Source organism: Charadrius vociferus, unplaced genomic scaffold, assembly GCF_000708025.1.
Source record: "Charadrius vociferus isolate BGI_N301 unplaced genomic scaffold, ASM70802v2 scaffold190, whole genome shotgun sequence".
NCBI lineage: Eukaryota > Metazoa > Chordata > Aves > Charadriiformes > Charadriidae > Charadrius > Charadrius vociferus.
Window position 1 is genome coordinate 560,138 of NW_009646608.1, and position 8,790 is coordinate 568,927.

Here is an 8,790-nt window from a genome sequence, read left to right on the forward strand (position 1 = left end):
GATTCAAAAGCATATGCATTTGCTGGATTGTTAAGGGGATGTCATGAGCTGGGGTTGGCAGAGGCTTGGGAACGCAGCCCGGGACCCCGCTCCAGCACCTCCATTGGAAACAGGGTCCAGTGCAACACCCGCTCCCCGCTGGGGGTTCCTACCCCGGGAAGTACTTCACCACGGTCTCCAGACCTCACCATTTCCAGGCTGGTTTTCAACTTGTTACAAAAACTAAAGATGCATTGTATGGATTGGACTGCCTTTGCCAAGACAAACAAACTCATAGATGCCCTATTTTCCAGGCATTCACAGTCAAACGAACGCAAATATTAACAATCGCTACGTTAGACCCAAACTTCTGTGAAAAAATAAAAAAAAGTGACACAGTAACCCTGCGTCTTAAATCACGTCTGTAATGCACTCCTGTCTATCTGCTGCTTTCCATCCAAAAGCACTGGTAATTAATAGATAAGTGATAAGACAGAAAGTAATAATTCCAGGAAGCAGAACAATTCATTTTTATGAAAGGCTGCGGCGCTGTTTGCTTTCCCTAGAGTGATCTGGTAGCAAAAAGTTCATTGCTGATGCAATGGGGTGGGGGGAGTGGATGGTGGTGGGAATCAAAGACCAGTGGTGACTGCGCTGCAGAGCTGTGCAGCCCACAGGAAGGGCGCAGGGTGCCTGTCCCTCCACCGGTGCAACTCCATTCACGTTGGACAGACAAGCATCCCACAGCGGGGGCCCCTAAAATAATGGGCATATCCCCGGGACCTTCCAATTAAACGGTGTAGGACAAAAAAGGCGGAGAGGAGATTTCACCGGGGTGTGCTGGAAGCTGGTATGGAGGATGTGTACCCGGCTGAACACAAACTCCGCACAGCTTTACATCAAAGGCAAGGCAAAGCCACGGAGATGAGAGCATCGGGGTCTCGGCGCGTACATATTTCAGCCTTGCGTTTTCACCCACAACCCCCCCAGGTCCCTTTCTGCAGCCACACAATTCGGTGGGAGCAGAATCTGCTTGCTCAACTCCCGAAGTCTAATTGTAGGCTAATAACGTGTGCTGGCAAGTGGGCTGGGACGTTAAGTATGTGTGTAGGTGCCTCTGGAAGGATGTCACTTAGAAAATACCCCTTTAGCCCACAGAAGCACTGTTCAACAACAGGAATTCCTTCAGATCTATATTCATTCAAACTCTAAAGCCACTTTTTGTTGCTGTGCCAGGCAATAAACCCGCGATAAATGAAGGAATTTACACATCAGACATCTCAGATTCCTCTCCCTCCCTTCCCAAGAGCAGTATGAGGGGACAGTTAACGACGCTAGTTTATGGTATAAATATTTTGACAGAATATATTTTGATACCATAAATTTTCACAGTTCTGGCTGGTTTTAAACACTGATTTTCCCCAACCAGGAATCTGTGTAAAGTAATAATATCTGAAGTGTTTCTTAAGGAGCTTAACCTGTCCCTAGGAAAACGTTCTCCTTCCCTTAAATAATATCACTTCACCTGACAAAGAAACTCCAAACGTCTGCACTTGCAAAGCGGTCATGACTCAAAGCTCTTTTATTCCATCTTTAGGTGAGATCTTGTGATCTCTTGTGCGTAGGACCACTCGCTCACACAACATTCCCACTGGGATCTCGTCCCGCACCACCTTTGTGCCTCTGAAATCCCACTGGACCCACCTCCGCAGCCCCCTCCCACAGCGGGGAAGTGCTGCTGGTCTTGCTTACACTTGGGAAAACAAAGCAAAAATAATTGACTTGCCCAAGGTCGTGATGAAAGAAAAGTTTTAAGGAAATGGAGGAAGAAACTGAGCATCAGTGTCCCAGGAGTCAGACCTAGGGATGGGTTTACCCTACGCATGAGTCGGAAAGAGCAGTTAGGATGCTAACGCTGCTACCTTTCCGAATTTTTAACACGGGGCAGCCGTTTTGAGCATACATCTCGGTTACTTCAAGTGACAGCATAACCTGTCGCGTTGAGCCCATGGACCAAAGTTTGTTTGTTGTGTTGTCAATGACAAACTGCCCTTGGCTTCCATGGGAACCTCAGGGCGCCGAGACGAGAGGGCTCAGAGGATGCGAGAAATTACGCAGCACTCAGTCTGGGAACGTGTCCCTGCCGTAAAACTGGCACCTTCACCTGTCTGCTCACTGCCCGGGGCAGCAGGAGGAGGTTGGCTTTGCCCGGCTCTCAGGGAGCAATGCGCTCCCGGCTCAGCGCAGAGAGAGAAGGGAAAGCACAGAGCACACGGCGCAACGGGCACACCTACGAATGAGCAAGCTTCCACCTCGCCTGCTAAAGAAACCATCGTCCTACATGTGTGTTTGCAAGGCTCTCGGGCCCTTCTGAGCCCAGTTCCCAACCGCCGAGAGGAACAGAGACCTCGAGACCTCGGGTTTCACAGCAGCAGCTCTGCAGCGTGGGACAAGAGGCAGATTCGTTTCCCCAGAGGGTGACCGGGAGCACACGGGCAGTGACCAGCACCTTCCGCTGCCTCTTTGCATGGCAGCGTGTGAGGGAGCGGCGGGGATGGAGATGGGCAGACGACGGGAAATCATCCGGCACAGATAGGATTATTATAGGGAAGTACGCAAGGGACAGGGACTGCAAATCCCAATGAAACCAAGCTTCATTAGTGCCACTTCTTAATGAACAACTTGCTTAATTACACAGTTTTAAAGGAACCAGTTTAGAACAACTTTCCAATATGCTTCTTGGATGTTATTACACCCAAATAAGTCTTTTAATGGGATGAATTTCAAACACCCTGCAACTGAAGTTTAGCTGGATTTTTGGTTATAGAGTGCGCTGGGATACATTTCCCACAGTGGAGTTTAAATTCTCTGTAAACGTACAATTGAAATTCTCAGATTGCGCTAAAAACTGCTACAGCTTAACCTTTTGTGACAATTTTTGATGGCCACATTTTTCTCTTTCCTAGAAAAAAAAATAAAATCCGCAAACAGCAGGGCCCATGTCAACCTTCAGCCACGGCAGCTCAGGGCTGAGAACTAGATAGGCAGAAAAATGTTGGTGGGAGAAGGATCTGGCCGTATCTGCTTCCGAACTTTCCCATGCACAGAAATGAAATGTAGACCCCGGCACCTCGGTGTCTGGCTCCAGCTCTAAAGTGGTTTCCACTAGTTATAGAACATGCTGACAGCCTCTTCAGATAAGCAGGGCAAGGCAAGGGCGCTCGGGCGCTTGGCAGCCGGGGACTCGGGCGTCCTGCTGGTGTGGCTTCAGGATCAGCTTTTGAACCCCAGTTCCAGTGTCTATGAACAATCCCTCTGCCCAAGGCACCTGAGCCATAAACCCCTTCGGTAATTTAAAGCTCATTAACATCTCCAATCAATAGCGCAGGACACTTGGAAGCCCTCAGATCCATTACTGTAAAAGTAAGAAGGATGGGAAGGCAGTCGCTGTTGAATGTCAACTGATTTCCACGTCCGCTCCCAAATTTAAAAGGATTTCAAGCTGTCCGTCCGTCTTAGTCTTTCACACCACTGCCCATCACTGTGGTGCCCAAATCCCTTCCCCATATCAAATAGTTCACAATGTCCAAACCTGTAATGGCATTCATGGAATTTCAGTTCTTTTTCTCTCTTAAGGATAAAATTCCAACAGGATCTGGAGCTCCCACATGGTGATTTTTTCAAATGAGTTCAAACAACTCCAATCAATTAATATTAAATTTATTTAAACACACATTTAACCATGCTTTTTCAGGGAGGTGGGGGAGGCAGAGATTTTTAGACAGCTCTGATTTGGAGACAGACGCAATGTTGCCTCTCTGTGCAGAAGCTTGCACAACTGACCATTAGAAAAATTGGCGGTGGCGTCAGGATGGTTATACCTGCGTTTTCAGGTCTCTCTTACACTATTACAGTTCTTCCATTTCACAACTGACGCGTCAGTTTTGAAAGTGTAGAAATTGCTTTACAGCACTATAAAGCTCTGCTGGAGATAATAGGTCATTTTAATCAAGTAAACTCTCTTCCCCCTATTAAGATATTTCAGGGAAGCAGGCAGGCGCCCCGAATTGCTGTGACCTTCTCGCCCTAAGATCCCCCGATGCCTGCGATGGTGTGGTGTCACCAGTGTTTGAGTGGCCAAGTGACACAAGGACACTTTTTGGAGAGAAATAAGCAGGAAGAGAACTGGGCCCTTCGAGAACCGAAGGCTCTGTCAGGGCAATGACCACAAAAGGGGTTTTGCGTGTGAGTTTGGGGCAGGAGCTTCTTTTTCCGATGGTTTACCCATCTGCTCAGGATGCGTTGCTTGACCAGGACTCTCTCATGAACAAACGCTCCAGAGACATGTCCGCAGAGCCGGGGGGAGAGGCTGTCACAGGGTATTACTTCCATCCATGTAATGTTGCTGAAATAGAAGTAGAGGCTCTTTCACACACACAAATTATGCTGTAGTGTAAACATAGCCTAGAGGAGCCCACTCGAATTTCAAAGCTGCACGGCACAGTCCATCAGCCTCACACAGTATTTTGTGCCCGCGCACACACACACGCACACACTTTTTTAATGACAATGAAAAGAAAGCTTCTGCCTAACAATAAAACAGAGTCGATAAGCTCTGGTCTGCCTCTTCTCCAAGTAACCTCTCTGTAATCAGCCGGACAGCCTGAAACGGAGGCGGAAAACAGAGCATGGGGCGACGTCTTCCCCTACGAAAAATTTCCCTGACCCGATGCCCTTCTAAGCAGACGAAGACGTTTGCTGACTGTCAGCGTCGGCCCTGGCGTGTTCAAAGGCTCCGGGCAGCCCCAGACCTCTGCACTGACGCTAACCGCAGGCGGGCACCAAGGTTAGAAAGATGGCAAGTCCTTTGCTCCGGTCTCCGGCTCTTGTGAATGAAGGTCGGGTCATAACCATGCAGAGCTGCTCAGCAGAGACTGTCGGAGTCTGTGGTGTTAATTTGCCCTGGGTTTAAAAGTTACCCGGTATTCAGCTGCCTCTTACCCAGCTTCAGAAATATGATTCAAACCAGCAGACTAATATCTTAAGAAAGCTCAAATTAGCCCGAGACAGCTTGGTTTCCGGCAGATCGGGCATAATTGCTACTGGTTGATGGTCCAAACTTTTCTGCTTTGAACTCATTTTCCAGTTGCTTATTCATTTCTCCCGAACTGCGTCTTCCGCGTACGACACGGCACAGTCTGGAGCGAGAAGGAGCAGGTCCTGAATTGCCAGCACCTCCCTCAGCTCGCACGCTCCGCATCTCCGCGGTATCCCGCACCGCGGGACGGCGGGGATGGCGTGCCCCAGCGTTTATGGCTGGAGCAACAGAGTAAACAGAATCCCACATCAATCAATGCTGTTTAGAGAGTTTATTGCATTTCACGGCCGCCATAATTGACAGCGGGGCCCTCAGGTTAGGAAGGCTTTTCTCTTTTCTTTTACTGTTTGCGTGTAAGGGCTTTGCACATTGTTAAGAAGGGTCTCCTCGAAGTTCAATTTGCCCTCTGTTCGAGATGAAACCTCCAAATTTCCCTGGTGTGAGCCGAAGAGGTGTTAATGAGAGAAACGCAAAGGAATGAATCACAGCCAGCCCAGCGGTACAGTCTGCTTTCAGCTGTGTAAAGAACGTAATGTTCACAGGGAAGTGGTTGAACTGGTTTCTTTCTCTGAAAAAGGCCCTAAGAAGAGCTGGAAATGTTTTTGTAGAGCAAATGTCAACAATGCAGGACTCTCCCCCTCATCTCCTTCAGCAGACACCCAAAGCAAAGCCGTGGAGAGGCATGCGAGGCATAATTCAAAGCAGGCTATTTAAATCTCAATTCAGAATTACACTCATATCAAGGAAACTTAATTATCTGTATTTTAACATCTTATCTCCAATATGATTTCTCCAAACAAACAGCAGTCTGGAAACAGCCAGTAGATAATCCATCCAATCTCTGGTATCTCAGTCGGGAAAGTCAGCGCCTGGGGCAGCGGAAGGAGATGGGGGAGAGCCAGGAGCATCCGACTCCCGAAGGGACATGCTGGATGCGTGCCTTGGCACGGGGCATCGTCTCCTGCCAGGCCCCAGCGTGGGGGCGCTGCTGGGTCTGGCCTACGTGGAAGAGGGCCGGTTGCATGGGATTTCACGTTTCCCAACCAAGAACTGGGCAACAAATTCCCATTCTAATAGCTCAGCAAGCATAAAGACTGGATCCCGGGTCTAGCATCTCCAGTCCTTCAGTAAGGATGGGCTCTTGGACACTCCGGTAAGGTCAACAAATTCTCTGAAAAGAGTCTAAAAGAAGTTTGGGACTTGATAAATTTCCTCAGTTAAAACTGTTCCCCACACCAATATTTTTCACATGCTACATCCCAAACACAAACGCCTTCCTACAAACACATGAGAAGTGCTGACCTAACTCTGGCTCCAAGGTCTGGTCCTACTACATCAGTGGCAAAACTCCTTGTGATGACGACGGTACTAATGACTAATTCTGATAATAATTAAATGTCAAGGAGAACTTTTCATCCAAAATGATACCATAAGCACTAGCTAACATTTTGCAGATAGACGGAACAAAGTGTGTGGAAGTTCACCCGTGTGTAACGTTTCCTATTTTGACACTGGCCAAAGGGATCCAGCATGGGTTAGTCCTGTAGAGCTTGGAGAAAAGATACGGTCCCTGGTACTATTTGGGAACCAGCTTTTTCTTGAGTAAAAAATCCTTTTAAAGACCAAACTTCAAGATTTAACATTAAGTCTAACCTATGGTAAAACTTTCACTAATATGAACAGGGCTGAACTGCTCCCAATCCTGTCCCCAAAACCTTGTAACTGAGAGTGAACAAGTGCCACCAGGAGTTGAAGTGGCGTCTTGCTCTGCGCTCGGTCAGCAAGATCCTCTTCCAAATCCTCACCCAAAACCCTTGTGTACCTATGGCCTGATCTTCCACAAAATCTTTAGAAGGAATTTTCATTAATATAGGCCGTCTCATACGTATTTGTATTTATTTAGTTGTTTTCTAGCTGGAAAATGCAAATGAAGAAACGGGAAATGACTTATTTTGACCTCAGCCCCAACGCTACACTTGTACAGAACTGGAATTTGGACCCGCAAATTTTTTTTATTTTTTTTTCAGATGGGACAGAGAGCAAGGGAAATCCTCAGAGACTTTCCCAAACCAACACGCTTCCTAAAAATAGCTCCACAGATTGTTTTTTTGGCCTGAGGTGCATTGCATTTTAATGGCATTATAGGGAAGGCTGCATTTTTATGCGGCAACCTCTTAATCTGATGAAAGATCATTTCTCAAGAGCCACCACTCCCTGTCCCACTTTAAGAGTTCGTTTTCTTGTTTGTTTGTTTTTGCAATCTCTGTCATTGTGTTCACCAAGCATGATAATGAATGCTGTACTGGAAAGGTGTGATGGCTCTCTGTGCAAGTTGTCCTGATGCAGATATGGCAGGATCGCTCCTGAAAAGAGCTCACCGTAATTGAATTTTGGATTCATGAGGCAAGGAGCAAACCTCTGACTGGCTCTGGATCTCGGCAGGCTGCTTTACCCAACCAACAGCGTAATATTGAAACTCTGGCAGTCTCTTTTTAGAGTATTGCAACAGCGGCGCAACGTGTGCTGCACATTTGCACTATATCAAAAATTCCTAAGAGCGATAGGTCGGCATGACGCTGGCGGCCCTGTCCCCTTCCAGGCAGCGAGGGTACCGCTAGATCATTGCACTTTGCACGCGTAACCTTTCATGTTACTTGCCAGATGTTTGACTTGTCGGTGACTTGGAGCTCTGTGGTACAGCAGAGGTTTTGTCAAATCACGTCTTGCTGACTTGTACCGTCTCAAGTCTCCAAGCAAGACAACTCGGCCAAACAGACAACGCACATCTGAGCATTACAGTTCCAGCCTCCTGCACGAACACGTGGCTTGCCTTCTGCTTGGTTTCAAGCGCTAGATCATTTGCAGAAATTGTCCCCCAGAGGATTCAACCACTTATGCTGACTTCTTGGTATAGGTGCTGGAGGTCCGGCCTGGAGCTCCGGACCACCCTGACACCCAGCAGCTCTCATCCAGCCCGTCCTGTAGGCAGCCCAACTTCAATTCCAGTTCAGGCTGAAGCTGCCACCTTGTCACTTTGTAGAAGATCCCAGGAGCCTGTCCAGGAAGCCCTGGGCCGTCTTCTCTGCTGCTGGCAAATCCCTGTGGCATCACCGCAAAGGCTGTTGGGACACAAAGTGTCTCCTCAAAGCTGGCTGTTACACCTTACTGTGCAGTTTTCTTCAGTGTAGAGGAGTAAATTGGTCATCATAGAATGACCCTTGAGAGAGCATTAAAAGGTCTTGTTCTCTACTGTAGCGATTTATTGGGATATTTGTTTGCTGTGATCTGCCTGAATAGGAGAATCATACAGTAACCTGTAAAGTGGGAGAAATACACAAACCACAAACTTGCCTTTTTTTTTTTTAAGATGATGCACAACTCAGAAAGGGTATGGGAGTGAGTCCCAAGCCAAGATTCAACCCACCTTACGCAGACATTTCACAAGCTTACGAGTCTGGTCACCTTAGGCTCCCTCCACAGTAAGTGGAGAGCTGTATGCATCTCCAGTGGGCACTGCCTAAGACCTTAATTGCTCCCTAAGATCTTAATTAATCCCTGCAGGTGTTCACCTGCATTCCTCCACTACAGAGGGAGCCAAGACCAGCTACACTTCTACTTCAGGCATTCCATGCAATGAAATGCCTAAATAAGTGTGGGATGAATCCACAGAAGCGCAGAACTGTGCAATGAATTTTGTTTATTGCCCAAGTTTG